Below are 26,845 nucleotides of genomic sequence, written 5' to 3'. Positions count from 1 at the left end.
AATGTCTGTGTTTTCTGATGGTCTTAGGTGACACCTGCCGAAAGGGTCGTTCGACCCCCAAAGGGTTCTCGACCCACAGGTTGAGAACTCCTGGTCTAAAAGAAAACAGAAAGACAAGACGGCGAAGCTCAGGTCTGGTGGGATAGGAATCCTCGGCCAGTCCTTGTTCAGTTTTTACTACTATAACAATCCATGTGAAGCTGGTGGCTTTATTATGGAAAAGAGGACGATTTTTCACAATGTGGGAGGTTCCTACGGTTCAGGACTGTCCTCCAAAGGCTGTGTATTGCTGTTTGGCATTACTGGGAGGCGGCAGAGTCTTTAGGAGGTGGGGCCCCAGGGGAGGAGGTCATTAGATATGTGCCCTTGCTGGGCACGGTGGTGCATGCCTGTAGTCCCAGCTACTCGGGAAGCTGAGACAGGAGGATCACTTGAATCCAGGAATTCTGGGCTGTAGTGCGCTATGCCGATTGGGTGTCCGCACTAAGTTCGGCATCAATGGTGACCTCCCGGGAGCGGGGGACCACCAGGTTGCCTAAGAGGGGTGAACCGGCCCAGGTTGGAAACAGAGCAGGTCAAAACTCCCATGCTGATCAGTAGATGTGTGCCCTTGAGGGGCATTAAGACTCACACCCTTTCCCCCAACTCTCACTTCTCAGCCACCATCAACTGAGTTGTGATATCTGGGGCCACTGTGGCCCAAAGCCTCTAAGACCTCTAAGTGTCTAAATGGCGTCCCCTCCTGGACACCGTTTACCTCAGGGATCCTGTCACGGCAGCAAGGCAGCTGCCAGCGCCCACTCCAGTGGGTCTTTGGTTGGCAACTGTATATGTGGACCTACCAGTTTAACCTTCGTCTCTAGACACAGCCACCAGCTCCAGGCCAGGAGCATCACCCTGACGTCCAACCTCCCTGCAGAATCGGGCCCTTAGGTACCCTGTCGTCCTGTCTCACAGAGGGGACCAGCACACATGACTCTGAGGACACCCACACCACAAACACAACCCTGTTCATCCTCCCTTCCTACCTGAGGACCATCACGCTGACCCTGGTCTCCAGACGGATGGAGCCACAGCTGTGCTGAGACCAGTGACTGTAGCTAGAGTTTTCCTGCCTGGCCCACAGTCAGGACAAATCTCTCTCACCCACCAGTCCCACAGCCGCTCAGACCCAATCAAGTAAACACAGAGACTTATATTGCTTACAAACTGTATGGCCATGGCAGGCTTCTTGCTAACTGTTCTTATAGCTTAAATTAATCCATTTCCATAAATCTATACCTTGCCTCGTGGCTCATGGCTCACCAGCATCTTCACATGGTGCTTGTCCTGGCGGTGGCTGGCAGTGTCTCCTTCTGCCTTCCTGTTCTTTCTTTTCTCCTCTCTGTTAGTCCCGCCTATACTTCCTGCCTAGCCACTGGCCAATCAGTGTTTTATTTATTGACCAATCAGAGTAATTTGACATACAGACCATCCCACAGCAAGCGACCTTCCCCCTCACTCACTCACAGACAGGGAAGCTGGGCTTCTATCTTTCCCAAGACCTTGCGATAGGGTGTCATGGCTGAGCCAGAGCAGAACTCAGGACCCTATGTGACTAACAGTGAGGCCTGGGCTGCGGTTCCAGGACAGAATTCACTTGGTCACATGTTTATCCAATCAGCATGCTCTCATTCCACACCTGTATCCAGGTCCCCCCCCCCAATCACCCCACTTCAGACACCTGCTGGGAGACCCCAGGGCAGGTGAGGGTGCAGGGCAGTCACCATTACTACAGGACCCTCCAGCAGATAGTGGGGTCGGGAGGTGGGGAGGGGCAGCTAGAAGCTTCCTAAAGGAGTTAAGTGCCACACATGTTTAAGTTAGAGGACGAACTCAGATGCCCATCCTCACCTTCACCCTTGTCCCTTATTTATATTCTGCCACCTGTGCTGTGGGGTGGTCCTTCTGTGCACTGTGAATATGTGTTGCTCTCACTGGTTGATATTAAAGCTGTTTTGGCCTATGGCAAGGCAGGATGAGGTTAGGCAGAACAATCAATCTGAGGAGGAAGAGGGGTGGAGTTGAGCCAGCTGTGAGCAGGCCGCCTAAGAAGCAAGATGCCAGAGGACTGGTAAAGCCACGGACCACGTGGAAATACATAGATTAATAAAAACGGGTTAATTTAAAAGTAAGAGCTAGTTAGCAATAAGCCTGGGCCATCGGCCGAGCATTCTGTAATTAATTTAAGCTTTGTGTGTTTATTTGCACCGGGTGATCAGGACAAAAGGCTCTGCCTCCATTTACTGCACCAAGCTACTTGGTCTTTGAACTTCTGGAGATTCGCCTGTCTCCTCCTTCTGTCTCACCGTGGGAGAACTCAGACAGATGCACGCCACTGTGTCTGGCTTCATGTGGACTCTGGGAACTGAACTCAGGTCCAGCCACTCACACCACAAGGACTTAATTCCCTGAGACCTCTGCCTGCGTCCAGGAATTTCTTTTTGAGTTGACTCAGAATTATAGCAGTATGCACAAAGGCCCTGGGGCATGAATATGCATTCAGGAATCAAGCAAGCATTGCTTTAAGTGGAGGGTGAGTGACCAGCAGTAGGACTGACTTCAGGGCTAGGGACAGCTGGACATGTCCCAGGGTGGACCCACATTCTCAGGGCAGCTACCTCAGAGCCAGGGCTTGGGACATCAGCACCGGTGTGTAGTTGCCGCAAACACAAGGTTCCTCTTAACAGGGAAACTGAGGCACTTAGATCTGTGCATGGGCTCTGTCACTGAGCCCAGCTGCACATGATTGGGGACAAGTGGCTTCTGCTCTGTGGGCTTCCTGCTGTTTGAAGGGTGACCTGCCCAGAGCTGGAGGAGTTCACACGTGCACAGTTCTTAGGAGAATCCTTGGCATTAGCCCTGTGGGAAGATCATGACATCTGCACCTCCACCCTATGGGCAGGGCTGGGAAGCAGGGGCTTCTTCCAGCAGCACTGTGGGAGAGGTGCCCACGCTGGAAGCCCAGCTGGAGTTGGGGCCCAAGCCCCGAGCTTCGCCTTAAATTATCCTTATTGTCAAGAATGGTTCACACAACACAGTGGGTTTCATCAGAGCATTTGCACCTGTTTACAATGGCCCTCGACCACATTCACCCCCAGCCTGTCTTGTACCCCCTTTCCCCCACCCCACCCCGGCTTGTCTCTCCACAACAGTAGTCCACCTCTGTTTTCATGTCTTCTTTTTATTCTATGAACATTCCACAGGTGAGAGGAAAACACACGCTGTTGGTCTCCGCCTGGCTTATTTCACTAAACACGATGATGCCAGTTCCATTCATTTTCCTCCAGATGATAGTGTTTCTCTTTGTGCTGAATAACATGCCCTGTTACAATATGAATAACATATCACGTTTTCTTTGTCCACGCCTCTGTTGATGGACATCCAGGCAGGTTTCACTTCCTGGCTCCTGTGAACAGAGCAGCAATGAGCATGGATCTTCAGGACTCTGGTCCCTCCCTGGAGGGGCAGAGCTGGGTCACAGGTGGTTCTAGCTGTAGTTTTCTCAGAACCTCCGTACTTACCTGGTATGGCTGCCCCCATCTGAACCCACCCTCAGGGTCAAAGTTATGGGTGGCTCTGGATCAGGGTAGAAAATACTACCCTCAACCTGCAGAAACCAGACTGGCCATGGCAGACACCCCAGGGTGGGAGAGGTTGTGTGCTCTCCACTCAGCAGAAGTACAAGCCCTAGGGACAGATAGCTGTGGGTTCGAATCCTCACTCTCCCCACTTCTACTGAGTAATCTTGGATGAGGCAATCATGACCCTGAACCTCACCTTACTGCTTTTAGAACGATGGTTTAGATCCCTCCAATCAAGGGCACCTGATCCAGTGTGCCTGAGTCAACAAAGAACTGTACAAAGCCAGCTCAGGGAAAGCTGTGTCCTGGGGCCTCAAGTTCTGAGACCACATGGCCCTCTCTGAGACACAGTGTCCTCCTCTGGCCAACAGGAGCTGTACAAAGTCCTCCCTTGTCCCAGACAGAGACAGCTGAGGCCCCATCCCTGTCCCTTGGAGAGTCTGCATTCAGCACACTGCTGACGCTTTAGTGTGAACCGGCCCACACTGCTGATGCTTTAGTGTGAACAAGTAAAACACACTGCTGATGCTTCAGTGTGAACTAGCCCACACTGCTGATGCTTTAGTGTGAACCAGCCCACACTGCTGATGCTTTAGTGTGAAACAGCCCACACTAACACCGTGAGCTGGGGCTCCTTTACTAGGCTTCTGTCTCATTCATAGACTAGGAACGGGACTTTGTGTAAGATGCAAGTCCCCGAGGCCACCAGAGCCCCCTCAGGAGCCGAGAGCCCCATATAGAGCCCCATATAGAGCCCCGCTACCATCACAGAATCACTGGGTGGACACATGCAGCCAATAATTTTCTAATTGTTTCAGTTTGAGCTGCTCAGGTTCACCCAAGGCCTGAGCGGCCCAGACAGCGAGGGTAGAGACAAAACACCTGCCCAATGCCCAACACTTGTGGGCCCACAATGACAGCCTCCTCCTCCACCCGTAAACCACAAGTGGACTGGACCACAGCAGCCTCCCCAGCCAAGGCCTGCCTCACTCTGCAGAAACAGAGACCCTAGCAAGCCTCAGAGACCTCCATGTCCTTCCAACCTATCAAACCAGGCGTTTACGGATCTGGCCAGAGCTGCGATGGCGGTCTCTGATTCAATAACCCTGCAAAAGCTTGTATGCAACAGACTGTGCTGTTGGCTCCTCCCAGAGGCTTCTGAAGAGGGAACTCTACTGACTTACTGCTTTGGAAACCTGGCCAAGCAACCCTGAGGTGATGTGCTGAGGCGGCATCACTGAGAGAAGTGGACTTGTCATTGCTGACCATCTCGTGAGGAGCAGGGCTCGTACGGGAATGTCCGAGATGAACTTTAGCCATCTCAGGGTTTGTGACCAGGGGCAGGATGCCGAATGTGACAGGCAGTACGGCTGTGCTGTGACCAGCTGAGCTGTAGTGGAGGATTTATTAAGGCAACTCCATGTAGTTAAAAAGGAGGTTTATTTTGGGGGTAACTTACAGATAGTAAAGGGGTTGGTTACAGGATCGGGGAGAGGCGAGGTGCAGTCCAGCTGGGTTCTCTGGAGAACTCCGCTTGGTCTACCATCCAGCATCCAGGATCACCAGGAACCAAGAGAGCTGGCACATCCAGATAGGGTCTTAAGGGCTCCCTTCTCGGCCTCGCCTCAAGGAAGGTCATAGGTAGATGTAACAGTTACCCAAAGCCTCACCGAGGGTAGTACTTCCAGGTCAAAGTCGGAACAGCTACCCACTATAGAGCTGGAACTCAGCTTCCAGCCTCTGCTTCCTCGGGGAAGAGTCTGATAGAAGCTATACCCGGGTTCGCCACCTGCCTCGTGCCCTCAAGGGGCCTGATCAGCTGCCAGTGCCCTCACAGTGCCCCTCCACACTCAGGAAACTGATGGAGTACAGGAGGCGCTCACTGTCCCTCGACTGAATCCGCAGGTCGACACTCCACACGATTCTCTCTCTCTTCCCCTTCCTCATCCTCTCATGGCTTCCCTCCATGTAACCACCTCATTAACTCTTATTCATACTGCAAAGCCTAGGCCGACACAACCCAGCTTCTGTGAAGTCTGCCCCAACGCAGAACAAACACTGTTACCCTACCGAAATCATCTCAGAGTAAGTCAGAACATGGTCCATTCCCACAGCTAGACTGTGGCCTGCTCCCGGCATGCTGGAAGAGACCGGGGGGAGTGGAGGAGCTAGTGAAGGCGTAAAGGAACGAGTCTGAGCGGTGGCCTTTCCTGGAGCTCATGGGCACTGGAACCCACAGCTGGATGGACGTCCTGTAATCGTTGTTCCAAGAGCCCAGGCTGCTTTCATCATTTCTCCGGCCTCAGTTTCCCCATCTGCAAAACTGAACAAAGTGGTGAGGTAGAGACAGCTCTCTTCATGTGTGGAGACAGCTCTCTTCATGTGTGTGCTCTGCCCCCCTGGCCTCTTCAAAGTACCTCTCCCAGGGGTGGGGATCCACGCCATGGAGGAGGGACTGGGGCTCATGTTTCTGCCCCTTGAAGAAGTCCCTGGCAGGAGCGTGGTGCCTACACCACGATAATAACTACCTCCCCACAGAGATGTCCTCTCTTTGTGCACATTGGAGCCGAGGGTGCGGAGGGGCCAGGAGGCACCGGGGCACCAGCTGTCTTTCTTAGACTTGCCCCTTCACCATTCTGCCACTGTCTTGAATGTCATTCCTCAGCCGCGTGTATCTGCACAGTCAAATGCAGGCACCTTTTGCTTTGGAAACAGTCTGCTGAGTCCACAGTTTGGGGGTCCCAGGCTCTGAGTTCTGCACCCTGGAGACCGTGAGATGAGAGAGAAACAGCACCCAGAGGGATTTGGGCTCAGTGGCCTCCAAAGGGTGTTTCTTCACACGTCACCACAGCCCCCAAAGTGTCTGTGGCCCGTGTGTTTCTAGCACCGATGGGCTCGGAGCCCTGGGAGGAGACACTGCTACCACTGCCACAAGAGCTGCCTGGGGTGGTGGTTATGACAGCCATGAAGACACACCTTGGGAGGCCATTTATCTAAAGTCTGGAGTTAATGACACACAGCCGTGAAGACCAGGAAGGCATTGCCTTGGTGCCCACTGAAGTGATTTCTTGTGGCTGCATAGAGGCCCCGAGCATGGACGGGTGCTGTGGCCTCTCAGCAGTGTCTGCTGTGTGAGCAGCTGGGACCACGGAGGTTATCCTGCACGCCAGTGGTCATCTATGCCTCCTTGAACAAATGCTACCTAGCAGTGTCGCAACCTGGCCAGTCAGCGGGGATGGACAGAGAGCACCCAAACAGGTTTCATTTCCCCAGTTCTGATCTGGGAAGGGCTGGAGAAGGAATCCCCCTCTAAACAGGATCTTTGCATAATGGTAAGGAAGATTTCCACACTGGCATATGGCTCCAGTAGACGTGCATTGAGCGCCTACTGAATTCAATGTGTTTCGCTGGTAGAGAAAGGGCTAGGAAGAGGCTCTGGGCACCAGAGCAGCCACAGCAGGGTTCTTGAGGGTAACAGAGGTAGTCAGAGGGACACAGGGTAGTTGGAGGGGGTGCTGCTCAGAAAGGTTCTAGAGCTTGGGGAGTCCTCTAAGCAGTGACATGGTGGAAGCTTAATGTCCTTTCTCCATAGAGGGACTGCCTTCCTGTTCTTTCTTTTCTCCTCTCTGTTAGTCCCGCCTATACTTCCTGCCCAGCCACTGGCCAATCAGTGTTTTATTTATTGACCAATCAGAGCAACACATTTGCCATACAGAACATCCCACAGCACAGTCAAATGCAGGTACCTTTTGCTTTGGAAACAGTCTGCATGAGTCCACAGTTTGGGGGTCCCAGGCTCTGAGTTCTGCACCCTGGAGACCGTGAAAGGGGGGTCTGGAAATTGTCCATGCTGCTATTCCAAGCCACCTGCCAACAGCCTGCCTGCTACCCTGACAGGGACCCTGGTGCAGACAGTGCCTGGTGGGTACCCAGGGCAGACGCATATCTGTGTGCCAGACAGCCAGAAGGTATCGGGACCTGAGTTCCCCTCCAGCTCTTTACCTCCGGTCTTGTTATCCGCTGTCCACCGGACAGGGTGGAGGACACAGGCACTGGACCCTGCTCACCAGTCTTCTGGAAGGATGTCCGTGCTAAGAGCTGAAATGGATGGGCTGTGGTTTGCAGAGGCTGGATGCACAGTGTGACAGTTGTGTGGCTCAGAGCCCACACCTGGAGGACGTGGGGCATCTCCTCTTCACCCTTGCCACACTCTGCTCCAATCCCCACACCTGACATCCTAGGGGACATGTCAGGACACAACGCAGAGGGTTTAGAGCAGCGGCGGCGGCGGACATGGAAGGTACTGGACAAACAGACACGGAACCAACGGGTGGCCCTCCGCATGCTGCTGGACTCTCCGCGCCCATGCTTCTCATCCACAAAGCGTTTGTTCAAAGGGCCTATCTGTTCCTTTCCATGCTATTCAGTCTGGAGTCCTCTCCCTGCCAGGCATCCTACCTGTGTGGCCACAGGAATGCGAGGTGGAGCTCTCCCAGCCTCAGCTCCTGGCACTGTAGCTAGATTGACGCTCAGTAGAAGTTGATCCTCAATCGCTAAGGGGAGCCGATTGTAGACCATTCAGCCTCGAAACAGGGAAGCTTTTGCTCAGTCTCCAGCCCTTTGATGAAGGAAGTGGAGGCTTTCTTGCTAACCCCACCAGAACTCCTGGAGATCAGCAGACTGAATAGAGGAGCCAGGTTGAGATTGACTGACGGACAGCTAGATCTTCCCATGCTTCCCAAAGAAGGCTGGGCCCACCTGCCTGTTGGGAACAGGTCGGCATGGCAGCTTCCGGGGTATTCCACTCACAGTCAGGGGCCCCAGTACATCCTGACAAGGCCAAGGCCAGCAGGGTGAGTGAGGGACATTGTGTTCCCTGTAGCAGAGGAGGATCTTCAGAGGCCCGCACTGGTGGGCAGTGCTGGCCTCCTTGATGAATGTGATTGTGGGATTTAACTTAGTAAATGGACCGGACCATTAGTAGACGCTGTGTAGACAAGACAGAGAACGGGAACCCCGTGCCCACATTTCTGTGGTGCGCTAGCCCTGCCCTCTTGCGTAGGCCCTGCCATGAGACCTAAGGGCAGATCTGACTCGACCTAAAACCTAAAGCCTGCAGCCTACAGCCGAGCCCTGCCAGGGACAAGCAGAAATCGGCCCAAGATTAAACTCCCTCAGACCCCAAGCCAAAAAGAGCAGTTAAGTGTTGCTGTGAGGAATGAACTACAAGGCCCACTTGTTATACAGCAGTCACACTGTAGTAGCTAGCTGATACAATGTATTGCTGCTCACGGGTTCTTATCCCATACAATGCCAGGCATGGTCCGTGATAGCAGATAAACAACAGTGTCCCTACGACTCTGTAACTGTCTTAGTTTGTGTCAGAGAATCACTCTATCACAAAAGCACGTGTTTTTTTAAGAGTCTAACCTTAGACCAGGGCTGTCTGTGGTAAGATTTTGAGTAACCATAACTGTGTTGATCGTTAACAGCCTTCCCGCGATCACTCCCTCTCTCACAGCAAGTGCCGAGGTCCCTCCTCCTCGAGTGGGGTCAAGTACCCTCCCAGGACCACAGGGCCCCCACCCGCCCGCGCTCCAGCCGGCCTCCCCTTGATGTTCGCCAGGAACCAGGGAGAAGCGTGGAGTATGTTCTTGGCTACTTTTCCTAGCAACTCCCCGCGGCCCTGCTTACAAACTGAATCAGTTATCAGCTAGTTAGACTGCAGTCCCGGGAGGCGCCGCCCGCCCGCCCGCCGCCCGCGTACGGATGGGGCGCATGCATTATTCAGCGAGGAGCCGGGAGAAATGAGCAGCGCGTCCAGAGCCAGAACAGCAGTGGCAGTAAGGGAATAATTAGCGGGCTGTCACTCGTCCCTGTCACGGCTTCCTCCCTCAACACATGAGGGAAAATAAAAAAATAAATCTTTTTTTTTTTTTTTTTTTTTTTTTTTTAAGGAAGAAGAAGGAAAAAAAAAAAGGCAGGGTGGATCATCTTGCTTCCAAGGCAGCTGGTAGGTTAAAATGTGACACCCAAGAAGCCCGAAGCTGGGCTCTGGTTCCGCTCACAAAGCTGTTGCCTGAGACACTCGCCCCCCCCCACACACACCCCATTATCTTATCGACTCTCCTTCCTGCTGGCGATTCCCCCGAGCACAGCCCCAGCACTTCATTCAGATGTCCACACGTTTCCATAGCACCAGAAATGAACGTCTCTTTGAAAGGGGTGGGGGGTGGTCCTGGGAGGGGACATGAGGACATGGCATGAGAACCACCAACCAGGCTCTGGGCTTCGGGGGTTGGAGGTGACCTTCCAGGAGGAACGTCGTGGGATGGGGGTGAAGAACTGAGAGCCCAAAGCCAAGCTGGCTCCTTGGGGGCGGGGGGGGGTGCGATTTGATTATTCATGAGTTTATGCACAGAAAGGAATCATTTTGCTGCGTGGCTTCCTCTTTCTCCAGGAAGCTATTTTTATTTATCTATTAATATCTTGCTGGAATTTTTTCCGGGGGGGTGATGCATACCGTTTTGCCATTTGAAGTGTGAAGGTCCGGGGTACAGTGGGGGTCAGTGACACCCCACCGGAAGAATAGCCAAGACGCAGTAAGAGGAACACTGGGAGGGGCCAGGCCGCCTTTGTGTTTGATCTGTGCCTCTGAAATGAGACTTGGCCTTCCGCCATTCTGAGGCTGTGGGACTCACCTCAGTGGGACAGGAGCTGCTTTGTATAAGAAGGTTCAGAAAGCTGCAGCAGGGGAAGAATGCCCCTGGTGATCCTGAGCAAATCAAAGACCCAGAGGATGCCGGGCTGAGCTCTAGGGTGGCTCCCACCCAGTAAACATGTCACCTTCATAAGAATTCCTCTATTCCCTTACGGATGGTAGAGCTCACCCGGGGGTGGGAGATTTTGTCCTACAAAGTCAAAGGGAATGCGTTTGTGAGCCCAGACTTAGAAAGACCATATCAGACATACCACTGCTTCTTTACCCAATCCAGGGCAGACATTACTAATCCATGCTAGAGCACTCAGCACCCATATGGCTATCTAAGCCTTAGGCATCTGCTAATAAAGAGAGGTGCTATTGGAAAGGGGTCTACAAGACCACGTATTCATGGATGCTGGAGGAAGCAGATCCTCCAGGAGTGGGAAATGCCAGCATTTATGGGATCAGACTGTACTCTGAAACAGCCAAGGAGTTCCAGAAAGGAAGGTTGTAAACTGGAGTTGAGGTAGCTGTGACCTCAGGCAGGAGGACCCTCTGAGGCTGAGGCCTCAGCCGTGACATGCAAGAGTACTCTATGTAGCGTGTGTGCCCTCAACCTGCTTCTTGCTCTGAATCCACCACCATCTTCCTTCATGCAGCACCCTGGCTCAGTTTGGTAGCCATATTGGGATCGTGTGCTCTGGAATAGATTAAAACTGTCTGCTTGGGCACTGGGTGAGGAAGTACTGCCACGCTTGCTATGGTCACTTATGTAGAGCAAACACCCGCCCAAGCCAATTGCCACCCCCGGGAATCCTCTCAAGTCCTCTAGGAAGATGAAGCTCTCTAAACTCTGGGTTGTTTGTTTGTTTGTTTGTTTGTTTGTTTAGCATGACCCTGCCTCACTGCCCTGGATGTACAGGGGACAGGATGAGATTTAGTCATTTCCTCTGGCCAGCAGCCAGCACAGTGGCTGACATATTAATAGGGTTCCCCCATAAACGTTTGTTGAAGGGAAAAAATGGTTTACTGTGTGTCTCTTGGAAAGTCTGACCCCTCTCTGGGCCTGACGTCAGGTAGCCAAACCAAGCTGACTCATTACATTCATTCATTCATTCATTCGTGTCTTTGTGTGTGTGTGTGTGTGTGTGTGTGTGTGTGTGTGTGTGTGTGTGTGTCTACATGCTATGGTGTACTTGTGGAGGTCAGAGGACAACTTGAAGGGGTTGATTCTGCCATGTGGTTTCTGGGATTGAACTCAGGAACCGAATGCACATGCCAGGAGACTTCCACTTCCTGTATTATTGCTTCTAGAAAATCCTTTCTTTCTTTCAGGCCCTTCCTTCCACGCAAAGGCTCCCCAAATTCCCTTCACCGGGCCCTGTGATCCCCACCATCCCCCTCCCTCCCTGTGTCTCCCAGGGCTGTCTGGGGAGCCGCCAGGAGAAGGGCCAGAGGGAGGAGAGAGCCAAAGGGCCCTGGGGACACCATCACGAGGTGGGGTGGGGAGTAGGAGGCTGGCAGCAGAGACAGGACAACTTGGCTAGCGGCCAGCAAAGTTGCAATAACTGAGCAGCCAGGTGAGGTGAGCAGAGCCTGGGGCCCTGACCACTTCTTGAAGAATACTGGTGTTAGGGTCGGTCACCACACATCACACACACACACACACACACACACACACACACACACACACACACACACACGGTACTAGCCAAGCAGCTGCTGTAGCCCTGTGGCTGGGGCCTTCACAGAACTCGTATTAGATGTGATGGTTGGTCAACTTGATGGAATTTAGCGTCACCATGGAAACAGGACTCTGATTGTTTCTGTGAGGAAATGCAGACTGGCTAAACATGAGAGGTCGGCTGAGCACCCGGGCCGGTCTCCTTCTGAGGAGGCAGCGCGACCAGCTGCCTCATGCTCCTGTCATGGTGCCTATTCCTTCTCAAGTCAGAAACCAAAATAGACCCTCCGGCTGCTTCTTGTCAGGCATTTGGGGTTTGGCTGGCGCACTGTCCACTGCAGGCAGGAGTGTGTCCTAGCCGACACTCAGTGCGCTCCAGAGAAAGAGCCACCCTGCGATCTGATACGGTGTCTTCGGGGTGACGAGGCTGGCCCTCAGAGTTTGTGTGCCCAGCACTGGGTTGAAGCGTGGGAACAGATGGCGTCCATGTCTGCTGATCTCTGCAGGCAGCGCTGGGTGTTTTGTGGGTATATATAATGTGTAGCATACATATTGCAGGCATATAGGATATGCAGCGGGGTACAGACACACTTCCATGCTTAGCATGAGGACACTGTCCTAAAAAGTGACTCTGTAGAATTAGGTCAAAGCAAAGTATTAGAGACTTGGTGACTGGAAACCACGGGGCCATGTGTAAGCGACCGAGCTTGGACTGCAATATGATATCATCATATTTCTAATTAGATAAACATGTCTGTAAAATGGGGTGAAGGGCCTCTAAGGGCCCCAGAAGAGCTGGGTTGATGCTCGCAAACCCTTAACTGCACAGTGCTAGGCAGCTGGCAATCTCGTGAGTTTGTAGTGCTGCTGTTTACTGAACACCTACTGTGCACCAAGCACTAAGTAAGAACTCTGTGTGCCATCCTATTGACTCCACTGCGAGACTCTGGGGAGCTTCATACTCTGCCCATTTCACAGATGAGAACACTTGAGCTCTGAGAGATCGCGTCCCTTGCCACAGGTCATACAGCAGACTGCACCCGTCAACCTGTGAGAGCATTTCTTGGCCACTAACAACACAAAGGATTTCTCGCATGATATGTCAATCCCTGACCAGGCGCACGTAACCCCGTTCCCGGCCATAAACCATGCAGACAAGCAGAAGGTTCTAGAAGTCAGAACACCGGCAGCTCGAGGTGGCATCAGTGACCCTCGGTTCTCCATGGAAACTGAGCCCAGAACCTCAGAACCCAGGAGTGGCGGGAGCGTGAAAGCACAGATGTGACTTGGAGTCACCTGGGAGACACACCTCTGGGCCTGTCTGTGAGGAAGTCTCTAGATTGGTTAACGGGGATTGGGAAACCCTCCCTGGATGTGAACGTCACTGTCCCATGGGCTGGGTTGCCCTAGAGTGAAGACAAAGAAGAATGTGAGCTGGACCCCAGCCGGCATTCCTCAGACAGCTGCCTCCCGCTCCCCCAACCGTGACTTCTCTGCTGTGGCTGCTCCACCCTCTCACTGGGAGCCAAAGTAATAAAACGTCCCCCTTAAGATGCCTTTGTCAGATGTTTTGTTGCAGCGAGTGAGAAACCCAGCGGTAGGGTGTGCACCTGAAAGAACCTTACCGTCATACTGTGCAGGCAGCTTCCTAGGCAGTCGCCGTCATAAGGAGCAGCGTGCCCTTTGCCACCTGGAAATGGCAAATGCACCGTCGGACCGCAGCTGCCTACAGGAAGGCACCAGTGGCAGGAGAGTACCACCTTGAGTTCCCGAGGTTCAACAGCCATCAGTGTCAGTCATTCCTAGACCCAGTGTCAGGGCTGGTCAGGAAACCCACAGCCGACTGTGGAGGAACAGTGGGAACAGAAGAGAAGATTCCGTGTGGATGGAGTGCGAATGAGGACTCCACTAGCCATCCAGACACTGGGCCAGCACCACTGAGTGACCTGGAGAGAGTCAATCTACACCTCCAGGCTCAGCTGCCTCCTCTATCAATTTGTACTAATAAATTCATCCTTGGGAAAAGTCCAGGAACAATAGGTTCTAAATCCTCTTCTTCTCAGTCTCTGTCCTATTCCTGTGAAGAGACACCATGACCAAGCCAACACTTATAAAAGAAAGTTAACTGGCAGGTGGCTTACAGTTTCAGAGGTTTAGGCCATTATCAATGGGGGAGGGGGGGCACGGTGACATGCAAGATGTTGAGGCAATAGCTAAAAGCTACATTCCGACCCTCAAGAGAGACTCACTAGGCCCACCCGGAGGGACACACTTCCTCCAACAAGGCCACACCTCGTAATCCTTCTAACCCTTTCAAATAGTGCCACTCCATGGTGACTAAGCTATTCAAGTACATGAGTCTATGGAGGCCATTCTTATTCAAACCTCCGCATCCCTCTCCCCTTCCCAGCCTGTCCCTGGTGGAAGGTGAACTTCTACAAGGCAGGTAGCCTATCCCTCCAGGCAACTCTGGGGCAATGCGAGACCCGCCGACCGTGATGGGAGTCAGGTCCCCAGCTCCCTCATCTCTGGAAACAATCATTGCCTCCTCCTGGCTTCTCCAGTTCACCTCTCCTTGCAGGGACCCTGGGAAGGCTTGTCCGAAATCCGAACAGTCCCACAAGCAGATGAGGTAAGGTCACAGCTGAGGTGGCACCCTCCTGTCCCTCCTTGATTGGGAAGCATGGGTGTCTGATATGGCAATGTCCTGGAGGAATGGTCTGCAGGCCAACAACAGCTTCCAGGGGAGTCACCTCAGCCATAATCCCCGGGAGAATTAAAAGCAGGTGTTGTCCTTGTTAGGTGAACTCCTGTCAGTCTCTGCAGCTGAGCTTGGCCCATCCTGACCCTGACACCACCGGCTGGCTTTGTACTGACCCTTCTGGGAGCTTCCATGATGACTGACAGGAGCCCACGGCCCAGGAAAGGCCAATTAACATATTCCCACTCTCTGAACACAGTGATCCAATCAGATGTGGGTATGGGAACTGAATATCCAATCAAGAGTACATATCAGGGACAACACTCCAGGGAAGACCCTCCCCGTCCTCCATGCTGGGTCAGGAGAGGCAGAGCCCTGGGCCACAAGGAAGGACACTTAGACTGAGTTAGATGAGCCGAGAGACAGGAAGTAGGCAGCAAGTGACATTTCCTTAGTGAGTGACAGCATGGAGCTGCTGGATCCAGCGTCACCTGAAAACTGAAACTTGTAGCTTTCCTGGTACACAAGTCTAGAGCCTTCGTCTTTTTTTTTTTTTTTTTTTTTAAGTTAATTTGAATTAGGTTTTCAGTTCCTGGCAAAATAAATTGTCCTAATTGGTACACCAGTTATAAAAGAGGAGCCTGGGCCTCCTGTGAGGTCTTTTCTGTCAGCGTGTATGACGAGACATCCCATCATTTGTCCTGTCCAGCACAGGGAGGGTAAGGGATGTGTCCATGTGTGTACTGGGCTCTTTCAGAAGTCCCCGGCCCCTGAGTCTTCAGAAGAGGAGGAATCTGGAAGCCTGCTGGATGCAAGTGGGCTTGCATAGAGGAGGGCGGGAGAGGGAGGGAGCTGGGGGAGGGAGCTGCTTGCTCCTTTTGGTGCCGGCTGCTCATAGCATAAAAATATGCAAATTTATTCAGAGAGGCTGTGTATGGCGCAGGCAGATATGAAGAGAGGAAGGAGGAAATACACCTCCCGTGTTGGGGACTCTGTGCTAACGGGGGCTCCTTCAAACCCCATCTGCTGCTCTCCTGCCGTCTCCAGCCTCCGGGGTGCAGGGGTGCAGGGCCCTTGGTGCCGTCTCCCTGCCCTCCAGCACCCACCAGAGCTCCTTCCTCCATGATTTCCCTCTGTCCAACAGAGCTTCTGAGTCACCACAAATTAGGTGGGGCTGTGGGCTAGACTGAGCCCCCCCAAATGCTGACTATCATCCCCAAGACAAGATGTCCCTCTACGGCCTCATGCCCAAGGCCTTTGAAATCCTGATCTACAGGCCCATGAGTCCCACGCCCAGCCTCATCTCCCCATCTCCTAGAAGACTCCTAAGGCCACTGTAAGCTGCTTCCAGAGCCCAGTGCTAGCCACACCTACTGTACCATACACTCTGCTCCGAAGACACGGCCATCACGTCACAGCCTTCATCTCAGCTTGATGCCACCCTCTTCTCTGTAGCGAGAGTACCAGTGAAGAGAGGCACAGGCTGAAGAAGAGGAGGATGCTACCTGGCAGCCATGCTTTGCTCTCTATGTGAGTCTCCCTGCCAGCCCGGCATTCCATCTTGGTTGTCCCGCGTCACAGACGAACAGAGCAAACCCCACAAGCGAACGGTGGGATTCCATTGCTGGTCTATGGTACTTAGCTGGAAGGAAGTGAGCTGATGTGTAACCCAATCTCTAACACAGCACATACTCTACACGTGGTATCTCGTGTTTATTCAGCGCTGTCGCCTGCATTAAGGAGTTGGAGCCTCATGGTCCTGAGACAGAATAGTTTGTCTCCTTTGCTTAACCTTGCACTTCATGCGTGTCAAGTCAGGTTATTGTTTGGTCATTTCTAAATCCTGGTTGAATGAATGGGTGGGTGGGTGGATTAATAATTAGATAGACAGAGGAATGAACTGATAGTTGGGTTGATGGATAGGAAGATGGGAAATGGGTAGTTAAGTGGATTGGGTGGATAAATGGATGAATGGATGGATAGGTGGATGGGTGGATAGATGGATGAATGAATGGATGGATGGGTGGGTAGATGGATGAATGGATGGGCAGATAGGCAGGTGGATGAATGATGAGTGGGCAGGTGGATGGATAATGGGTGAATAGAAGAATGGGCAGGTAAGTGGATAATCAGTAGATGGTTGGGTGGATGGGTTGGAGGAGGCAAATATGGAAGAGGTATGGTTGGAAGGATGGAGGGGTAGCCAGAGGGGTAACCGGCAATGGGTGGATAATGAAGTGGTCGGGCAGATTATATGGTGAAGCCCAGTGAGTTTCTCACAGGCAGTTCCAGCGCTGTTTAAATGCTGGTGTTGCAATGTTTCGATACCCACCAGGGCTCTGTGTACGCGCCCTGAACACAAGCTCCGCATTCCAAGTCTCCTCTACCCCTGGCTGCTCACTCTGGGGTGTGTACAGCGCCCTAGGAAATGCTGCTGCTCACTCCCCCTCCCCCCGCCAGCTCCATGCAGAGCTGGCGCCCTGTGAACACATTCTGGACACTGGACTCCCCTGGAGATGAGATGCAACCAAAGAGAAGAGCCTGGAGACGTTTCCCAGCCTGGGAGGCACAGGTGCCCCACAACACAAGGCGCTCCACAGCCTTCCCGACCACTGTTGTGTGCTTTCTAAATAAACCCGAGACAGAGCCATGTGGGGTTACAAATCAGCCGGAAATCAAATGCTAACATGTAAATAAATTGCAAATCAGCTGAGAAATTGGTTTCATTTTGAGACGATAAAGCGCATTTCTCCTGCACTGATTTGTAAGGTGCCCCTTAAGAATTGTAATATTCCTGTGTGGTAATGATAAACATTAGTGAGTTGCTTTAGAAATGAAAAACTAGACAGCCTCTGGGGATTTGAAAAACATATGCACTTCAAATTTGAAAATCCAATTTAACTGTCCATTATAAGGAGAATAAAAAGGTAAGGATAGGATAATTTCGCAGTTACACAGCGTTTGACTAAATCTGATTCCACGATGACAGACACACTTTAAAAGCTACAAGCCCGAATGCAAGCAGACAGCAGATCATTTATTTATGATTGTAATCTACCTGCCGTCTAACAAGTTAGCGACGGGCCCATGGCTCCCCGACTCTGGGCACGTGTGCACGCTTGTCAGCAGACATGCTCAAAAACACTCCTCTTGGAAATTCTGGGGAAAAATAAATAAAGGGAAGAGAAGACAAAAGAGATTTACCCAATGGCAGCTGCGGAGTTTACAAAGTTTGCAAGAAGCAACTCTCTCTCTTTCTTCGCCTGAGTTTTCCTTAAGTGACGTGGGAAGACACTTGGCGTATGAGAGCATGTGTTTACATCCATGTTTGCACTTACGTGTGGTGCTCAGTACACGTGTGTGTGTGTGTGTGTGTGTGTGTGTGTGTGTGTGTGTGTGTGTGTGTGAAAGGTCTGTCTGCTGCTGGAAGCATCCACAAGGCTAGACCTTAGGCTGCAGGGTTGGTTCTCTCCACATGGAGTCTCTATTCTGCCAGCATGTCTGCCATGGTGTCTCTGATCCCGGGCACCCTGACTTCAAATTCAAAGTGTGTCTCCTCAAAATCTGATGGGGTATCCCCAGAAACAGGCTTGGAGGTACTAGAAGGAAAGGTCAGAGGTATTCAGACCAGGCGTGTTGCAGGATCCTCACAGGAGGAGTGAGCAGATCTAGGCTTCTTCATTCAGTGCGTAAGTTAGCAATTGTCCACAAGAAAGAATCCCTGCGATGTAGCTGAGGAAGCCGGGGAGGTTGGGGAGACTGTGGGAGGCTGTGGGAGACTGGGGGTGCTGGGGGAGGCTGGAAGAGGCTGGGGAGGCTATGGGAGGCTGGGGGAGGCTGGGGGAGACTGTGGGAGGCTGGGGGATGCTGGGGAAGGCTGGGAGGCTGGGGAGGCTGGGGGAGGCTATGGGAGGCTGGGGAGGCTGGGGGAGACTGTGGGAGGCTGGGGAGACTGGGGGAGGCTGGGGGAGGCTATGGGAGGCTGGGGGAGGCTATGGGAGGCTGGGGGAGGCTGGGGAGGCTATGGGAGGCTGGAGGAGAATGTGAGAGGCTGGGGAGGCTGGGGAGGCTATGGGAGGCTGGGGGAGACTGTGAGAGGCTGGAGGAGTCTATGGGAGGGCGGGCCTTTGAGACTCTGAAACTCCTTGAAGTTTCTTAGAAAAATAGATGAACCAGGTAATGTTGTTACCATATCTTTAAAAACTGGCTAATAAATAAGTAAGTCTCAGCTGGGACAAGTAAGTCTCAGTCACACGTGGTCACAAACCTAAGAAATGGAGGAGCCTGGACCCTGTAAGCCTGGCACCTGACCTATCTGTAGCCATGTGCATGTGTTCATTCGATCAAGGCAGTGTTTGTTGAACATGTAGGACGCACCATTTGCTGCTGGAGGCAGGCGGGAGAAAGGGAGGCTGAGGTCAGAGACCGAAGGCCCTCCTCCGTGGATAAAGACAGAAAATAAGAAAAGGGGGAAAGATGGTGTGAGTTTGTGCTGGGAAAGAGAAAGACACTGGATGAAGGGTTGGCTACAGCATGAGGAAGGGTCTCTAAGGAGGTGGCCGTACTCGGGGGGCCTCGGAGACAGGTTTCTGTGGAAGGAAGGGCATTGCAGAAGGAGAGAGAGGAAACAGAAGTGTGAGAGTCCTGGGGCAGGGATGAAACATGATTCTCAACCGACAGAGGAGCCCAGCACAAGCTGCAGGGTGGACTGGAACAGGCAGGCTGAGACACGGAGCTGGGGTGGCCTTCGGCCCCGTCAACAGGGCCCTGGGTAGGTGTCAAACCAACACTCAGAAACTCACCCGTAACCCTTACACTCTCAACAGCAGGGTGGCCAGGAATGTCTTGTCTTTGCAGGCAGATAGGGAGGGAGGTCTAAGCAGCTCCAGAGGGTGAGCCAGGTTTGGGGTAGCCGCCACTAATCAAAACTACACAGAGAAACACCCCCGTGACGTTGAGTGCAAAGAGAGGAAAGACTTTCGAAGTCTCTGAGGCCCAGGTCACTCGGAACTGGTGAGTATTCATACTTTTGTTAAATAAGGAAGGAGGAAGAGGGTATGATTGAACTTCCTGGAGGAGGGACCCTGGGCTGGGGGCTTCGGTGTAGGTACCCACATTTTTGTTACCCACGTGTGCAGAGTCTTGAGAACTGTTACCCCCAGGTTGCAGGGAGGCATCCTGCCTGCCCAGGTCCTGGCCACCCCTCTTTCCATGGCTCACGTCCCAATGTTTCTGGCACAGCCCAAGACTCGGGGCTATAAATGTATGTACAGTTGCAGAGAGCACCTAGCAGCCCATGGAACACAGCCCCCGCACCCAGGTTCTTGTAAATCTCCACTAGTGACCCATTCGGATCTATGAGATCCGGTGCCGGCTCGAGCCATACATACTCCATCAGCGCTTGTCACCCAAGAGTTTGCGCGAGATTTGATCAGACTTGCACAAAGCCAGGCAGAGCCTGTGTGGAACTGTCAGATGAAATAATTTATCGGTGATGACTGTGTGAATTCGTAAATATTTATGAATTCACAAGTTATAAGTGTGCAGCTTGCAGGAGGGAGCGATCCCAGCTCACCAAGTCGCAGATTACAATGAATATTCACAGAAACCCCAATCTGCCAATATTAGCTCTTTGTGCTTACAGTAAAGCTTTGCCTCGGATTGTAACCCTTTCTGGGGTGGAGTGTTGGAGGGGAAAGCCGTGGAGCAAAAGAAATGATTCCCCCCCACACCCCAATAAAAAATAAAAACAGGAAATGCTGCACCCGTGCACAGAGCCCCGGTGGGTCTCCCGGGTTGCTGGCTGAGTCGGGTTTTAACCGAATGGGACCGAGGCAGCCCAGATGGCAGAGGCTCAAAACGCCGATTGTTTTCGTTCTTCCCAAGTGACCTGATTGTTGGAAGACCTTGGGCCAGACTCTCAACCCCTCTTGGGTCCTACCAGCAGCAGCCTTGCCCAAATTTGGTCATGGGCTAAATTTACCTCCCTAATGACACGTCCTGTTCTTTATGGTTGCTGGGAAGGCGCAAGGCTGAGCCCACTGTCTTTGTTGAAAATATCAGAAGGCATTTTGGCAGTATGAACCAAAGAGGAACTCTAGGGGGGTGGAGGGTGGGGAGCAAGGTCAGAGGACCTCAGGAACAGCTCTGTGTTCCTCCCGAGAGGCTGTGGCAGGGCACTATGTGTGAGTGACCTTGACCAAAGACGAGCATTCTGCGGCTCAGTTTATGCTCCTGTAAAATGGGGTGAAGGCAGCGCCTTCTTAAAAGGGTTTCTCTATCCAGGATGGTGAGAACTAGTGTGTGGAATCATCTGGAAGTAGAGGACAATGAATGTTCTACCGTTGTTGGCTGAATCACAGAGCAGAGCTGAAATCCATCCAGCCCCGGGAGGATTCAGCAGAACCAGGAGGATGAGGACCAGGTGTCCAAGCACACTGAGCCCAGAGGAGGGTTCAGAGGGAAGTATTGGAGACAATGACTTAGAGGATCCGTGAGCTCCTGAGTCCACCAGCAGCCCAGGGGCAAGAGCAGCACATGTCACACTTTCTGTTCTCGCTCCCAGAGCTGTGAGTGAAGCTGCCTGTGGGCCGTCCCATCAGGGCCCCAGCCTGTATCTGTCCTCTGGTCTCCTCTAGCTCGTGATGGTCTTGAGCTCATATGTAGCAGAGGATGGCCTTGAACTCCTGCCTTCACAATCTGATAGTTAGTAGTACGTATGTTCACTACTGCACAGTCTCTTTGGGGCCAGGACTGAAACTGGGGACCTCCCCGTTGCTGTGCAAGCACGCTACCCATTGAGCTATATCCCCAGCCTGGAGACCCGCCTCCGTCCTCAGCTCAGTCTCTACGCCAGGGACCGTGCTGCCTGGGAGATGAAGGCTCTGGAGCCCAGGAGGCCACCTTCTTCCAGGAGGACGGGGGCGTTGGAGAGACCCTGTCCCGGCAACTAGGTATGCTTTAAATGACCTCAAACGTCTACCTGGAATTTTAAATCTACTATGTCATCATATGACATAGTACAGGTATGTTTGTCTCACTTAGCAGGTGAGCAGCAAGGCACACAGATTTGCGGTTAGGTTGAAGAGAAGCCACTTTGAGACTGTCAGGGGTGCACACCCTAGGCAACATCCTTTCCAAGCGGCCTCCTAACTGTGGAAGTGAATGCCTTTGGGACCAGGTAGTTCTCCCAACAGCGGAGACACACCTTCCCATTGTATCAGTTGGTTCAGGCAGCTGAAGTTCAGAGACGTGAAGTGGACACAGACCTGGAGGGGAGGCGAGGCTGTGTAACTGAGCTGCTGGGCCTGGTGTGTCCCCGGGTTCTAGGAGGATGGTGCCACCCACTGTCCTGCCCACATCCTGCACATAGCCTGGCATCCAGTGCACACTTCATAAACATTTATCAAATGATTTTTTTTAAGTATCATTCTTTCCCATCCTGGGGGAAAAAAAGAATTTATAAACAGATATGTCAGGGGGCAACTATTCATATACTCAAGATGTCTTTATTTTACAGAAAAGCTTTACATCAGGGCTCCTTTAAATAGAACCCCCCTCCCCCAGTGCATTTAAAAATACAGGTCCGTTTATAGCTCGGAACCACACGTCTTCCCGCCGTCCTCACTTGAATAAAGGGAGCGGGGGTTTGCTCCTCGTTCCCTCTCCGTCTCCCCCCAGCTGCACCTGAGCACCTGCTGGATACCGGTTACTCCTCCATGAAGAGCTGGAGTTCAGAGGTCAGCATCAGGGCAGCAGCCTTCCGGAAGCACCCAGCCTCATATAAGGAGGAGAAACAGTGCCCCAGCTTCCCAGGCTGACACTTCAAGACAACAAAGAGAAGGGTCCACTGCCTTCACTCCAGGTCTGCTAAGTAGCAAGACTTCCTTTAAAGGAGGGCAATGTGGGCCGGGCATTGTGAGATGAATAAGAGTTCAGTGGTTAGCCATCCCCTGAGTATCAGGCAGCCTTCCCAAGACTAGGTTGATCTGTATGCATGGACAGGTTTCAAGGTCACAGCGCTCCTGAGGCCGTGACTACAGACAGTCATGGCCCTGTTTTTTATACACACGTATGTTAGTCACTTTTCTGTTGCTGTGATAAAATGTCATGACCAAGGCCACTTGCAGAAGGAAGAAGGGTTTATTTGGGCTTACAGTTCCAGAGAGATCCATCTCCATCATGGTAGGCAGGTGTAGCGGCAGGCTGGCGCGGTGGCCGGAGCACAAATCCTGAACTGCAAGCGGGAAGCAGAGAGAAGCAACTGGGAATGGTGTGGGCATGTGGAACCTCAAAGCCCACCCTTGGTGACACACTTCCTCCAGTAAGGCCACACCTCTTAATCCTTCTAATCCTTTCAAATAGTGCCACTCCCTGGTGACTAAGCATTCAAGTATATGAGCTTATGGGGACATTCTCACTCAAACCTCACATGCATTCTCACTCAGACCACCAAACGGGCCGCACCCGGAGCCTTACCCCACACTTTCACGCTCTCTTGGTTGGTGCTCAAAACAGTATTGTGGGGGGAGGCGTCTATGCTTTAGGAAAGTGAGGCTCGTATGCTAGAAAAACCGTAAGCTGCAGAGGCATTGCCGTGGCCCAAAATGCCAAGATGAATCGTTGAGCCCAGGTCCTTCCAGCTCCTTCTTTGGGAGAACACCCATTATTCCTTAAAAAAAAAAAATCAGCAGCCTTTGTATCTCAATCTGCAGGCAGCTCCTGAAGCAACATGACCAGGTCCCAGAGATCATTCACCCTGGCTGCTGTGCCTGTCACAGACAGTTTTCACTAGGCCTGCCAATCCCTGGTCGTGCATCGGTTTTATTGAACAAGCCCCACCCCCACTCCCGCGTTAAATGACCAGACAGCTCCTCTCACATAGCTGCAGGTGACATCTTCTCACTACAGCATTGTTGGTTTGCTCCCCACCGAGAACTATCCCTGGGCCACAGGCCAGGCACCAGGTGAAGCTGAAGAGGACAACAGACCACTGTTTTACATGGGGACACAGCTCAGCTGGTAGATTGTCGGGCATACACAAAGCCCTGAGTTTGAGTCAGCATAGACTAGGGGCAGTGGTCTAGCACTTGAAATGTAGAAGCAGAGGTTCAAGGTTATCTTCAGTGCACTGGGAGTTTAAGGCTAGCCTGGGCTACACGAGACTTTGTCAAAAACAAGCCAACCAATAAATAGCAGCAGAAAAAGAAAGAAAAGAAAAAAGCTAGAACTCAAAACGAACCTCAGCTGATCTCCTCCTTGCCCTGTCAAGCTCTCTTTCCTACAGAGTCCACGTGTGGGTCCTGTGACCTCCTGAGAAAGCCCGGGTATCCTTGTCCAGTCTCCTGAGGGGGGGCTGCTGGCTGTGGGGCTGAGAAGCACAGAGTTGCTGTAGTTTGAGGCAGGTCCAGGCCACAGCTACCTTCCATTCTCAACTGGAGGTAGAGCTGAGGCCCACAGACGGAAGTGAGCGCAGGGGAGTGACCATCTCTGGAAGTCAGGTGTCCACTGGAGCACACGAGAGAAGTGAGGGGGTTTCCCAGGCTGCCCACCAGACAGGGAGCCTCGGCTGTGAGCCTCAGCCAGTCCCACACCTATGAGAACCATGCGAAGCATTGAGGAGGTCTGTCCCAGGGAAAAGTGCAGGAGACAGGGCTGTGGGTCATCACAGGGTAGGGAGACAGGTTCTGCCGTGAGGCAGAGCCCCTTCCTCTTGAGGTCTGAGAGCACCCCTTCTCAGACTGTCTCAAGCCTTGCAGGCTGCCAACCCAAACTCCTGTGTATGCCGTGAGGAGCAGCCCCCCCAAATGGTATAAGACCTCCAAGACTGCCACCTCTTTCCCACGGCCCACAGCCTAGGACAAGGCCACGCTCTGAAGGCTCTGACAAGTCCTGCGGTCACGAGCTTTGCAGATCTGTCACCATTGCCCAGGGACCATCCCAGACCTGCCCTGAGGTGCTCCTCCCTTCCCCCTCCATGCACACCCTGCCTTTTTCCTCCACTGCTCTCTGCTTGCTGCATCGGTGTGGTACAGTGTGCATTTCTTACAGGTTTTGTTGCCTCTCTCTCAGAAGAGCAGCCAAGACTGCAGGTGGGGGGCTGTTTTACTGACTGCAGGACTTCTGGGTGCTTAAGAAGGAGGAAGTAGAAAAAAAAAAGAGGAAAGAAGAAAGGGGAGGGGCGGACAAAGGAACCCATCTTCCTGTGGATGATGGGCAGGTGGGGGGAAGGAGGAAGGAGCATCAGGAAGGAAACAGGAAGTAAGGGAGAGAAGGAGGCAATGGAAGGGGATGGAACAGGACAGACAGACATATGGAAACGTGTTGGTTTCATTTTAGCACAGGTGGCTCACGTGAGGATGCTCGCATGCCTGTCAGTGGACGTCAAGGAGATGAGGATGAGAAGCTGCTCAGGACTGGCTTGGAGAAACTGAGGACCGACTGTCTCCGACCCCTGCTGGAGAGCCGCATGTTTGGGCCACGATGATGCACGACCCCACGGACAGACAGGACAAAGGGACGCGGAGGTGTTGTGACCTCCCTCTGTGAGCCTTGCCGTGGTCTCCATCGGCTTCCACCATCTCTGCTTTGTGGACGAGGAACCCTGGCTCTGAGAGGAAGGATGTTTTCACATCTCCTGACTCATTTTCCCATCCTGCCATGCAACCCTGAACAGGGCTTGTCCACCAAAGCCAGCTCTTGATCGGGAGAGCGACCTCCACAGTGGGTTCTGAACTCATCTGAGAGGAATGAGGGGTGTGAACCCTCAACCAGGAAGCCGTGAGGCAGGCAGAGGGGGAGATCAGGTGACTGGTGAGGTCACTGTGACCCCATAGACAGTGTTCCCCCCCCCCCAGTTCTTTGATCCAGTCCTTTTCCTGCCTTGTTGGCAATGGCTCAAAACACTTCCATCACCTTGACAATAGTCACTTTACAGGGCCACCTCCCACAAAGCCATATAGACGTATGTACCCCTCCCCTCCCCTCAGAAGGAGATGAAGGGTTTTCCAGAAAGAACTTTACGTGTCTGTCTGTCTTTCCTTCCTGGTGTCCCAAATGCCCTCCTCTACTCCTCAGCCCCTCCCCTACCCGAGACACGACTCCTCGCCTAAGCAGAGATTCCGTTCCTTCTAAGAAATATTACCTCCAAATTTGGAACTAGTGGGTGGCAAGGCCCAGGAAATTTCACCCTGGGACTGGAAAACTGGCCCCTGGCTGACAGAGAAATGCCAGGGGGACCCATAAGGTTCTGCAGGACGAGGCAGGGGGCCAGGAGGGGAAGGGGAGGCCTGGTGCCCCACCCCCACGCCCCACCCTCCCGTCTTCGATCTGTGGGGTCGTCTTCACTTCATCAGACCCTGGAGCTGACAAGTGTGGGAAATGGAAGTGGGAGATTGATCAAACAGTGCCTTTAAAGAGCCCTAAGAGGAGAACCTGGTGTGGGTGAGGAGGGGGAGAGGGGGGAACAGAAGGGGAGGAGGGAGAGAGAGCCAGGCCCAGGCTGGGGGTGCAGAGTCACAGCCAGCCAGCTAGGAGGGAGAGCATGGGGGCTGTGGTCCCCCAAGTCCCCTGGAATGAGGGAGGGTTTATCTCACCGGGAACAGCAGCTCAGCCACTGATCTAATCAAATTATTCAGCATTAAAAACTGCCGAGACATTCCAGGACTTCAGCTCCCGGAGCCCGGCTGGGATCAAATGCTAACCAACGTCGCTGCGATATTTATTCCCACTGTCAGCTGCTGGTTGCTTGTTTTCCGAGAGCTGCATACTAAACCAGAGGCCCTGGAGGGATGGGGATGAGGGTGAGGGGCTGTCTGGAAGGAGCACAAGCAGGTAGGCAAGACAAATGCCCCCCCACACAACCCTAACAGCCCGTCAAAATGCCCCAATCTGTCTCTAATCACTCCCTAAATTGTCCCCAGGCCACTGCCCTCCATTCCCATTTCAAACCCTTTTCAGAACAGTGCGCTGAGGTTTTGAGCTGAGACCTTTCCTTGGAAGTCAGCCCGAGTGACCCCAGGTCGGGGGCTCGCCCTGTCTGAGCTCCTGTTCCATCCCCTGCCACATGGGGTCCACTTGCTGAGGGTTTGAGGAGAGGAAGAAAAATTATGGGAGTGGCCTGCAGGGCCTGCTGC

At 52.8% G+C, this 26,845-nt stretch overlaps 2 long non-coding RNA genes across 2 annotated transcripts; one reads left to right on the top strand and one right to left on the bottom strand.

The window, feature by feature from the left end:
* Positions 1 to 393: 393 nt before the first annotated feature.
* On the top strand, positions 394 to 24,631 carry LOC119086573. The gene is made up of 3 exons (XR_005089880.1): positions 394 to 558; positions 15,436 to 15,439; positions 24,616 to 24,631. It is a non-coding gene; the product is annotated as an uncharacterized LOC119086573 (long non-coding RNA).
* On the bottom strand, positions 22,222 to 25,507 carry LOC119086572. The gene is made up of 4 exons (XR_005089879.1): positions 25,064 to 25,507; positions 23,953 to 24,081; positions 23,190 to 23,382; positions 22,222 to 22,947 (listed from the first exon to the last, which is right to left on the bottom strand). It is a non-coding gene; the product is annotated as an uncharacterized LOC119086572 (long non-coding RNA).
* Positions 25,508 to 26,845: the final 1,338 nt, after the last annotated feature.

The sequence above is a fragment of the Peromyscus leucopus genome, chromosome 23 (assembly GCF_004664715.2).
Source record: "Peromyscus leucopus breed LL Stock chromosome 23, UCI_PerLeu_2.1, whole genome shotgun sequence".
NCBI classification, from domain to species: domain Eukaryota; kingdom Metazoa; phylum Chordata; class Mammalia; order Rodentia; family Cricetidae; genus Peromyscus; species Peromyscus leucopus.
Note: the sequence above shows the minus strand (reverse complement) of the source record. Positions and strands in the feature narration are given on the sequence as shown.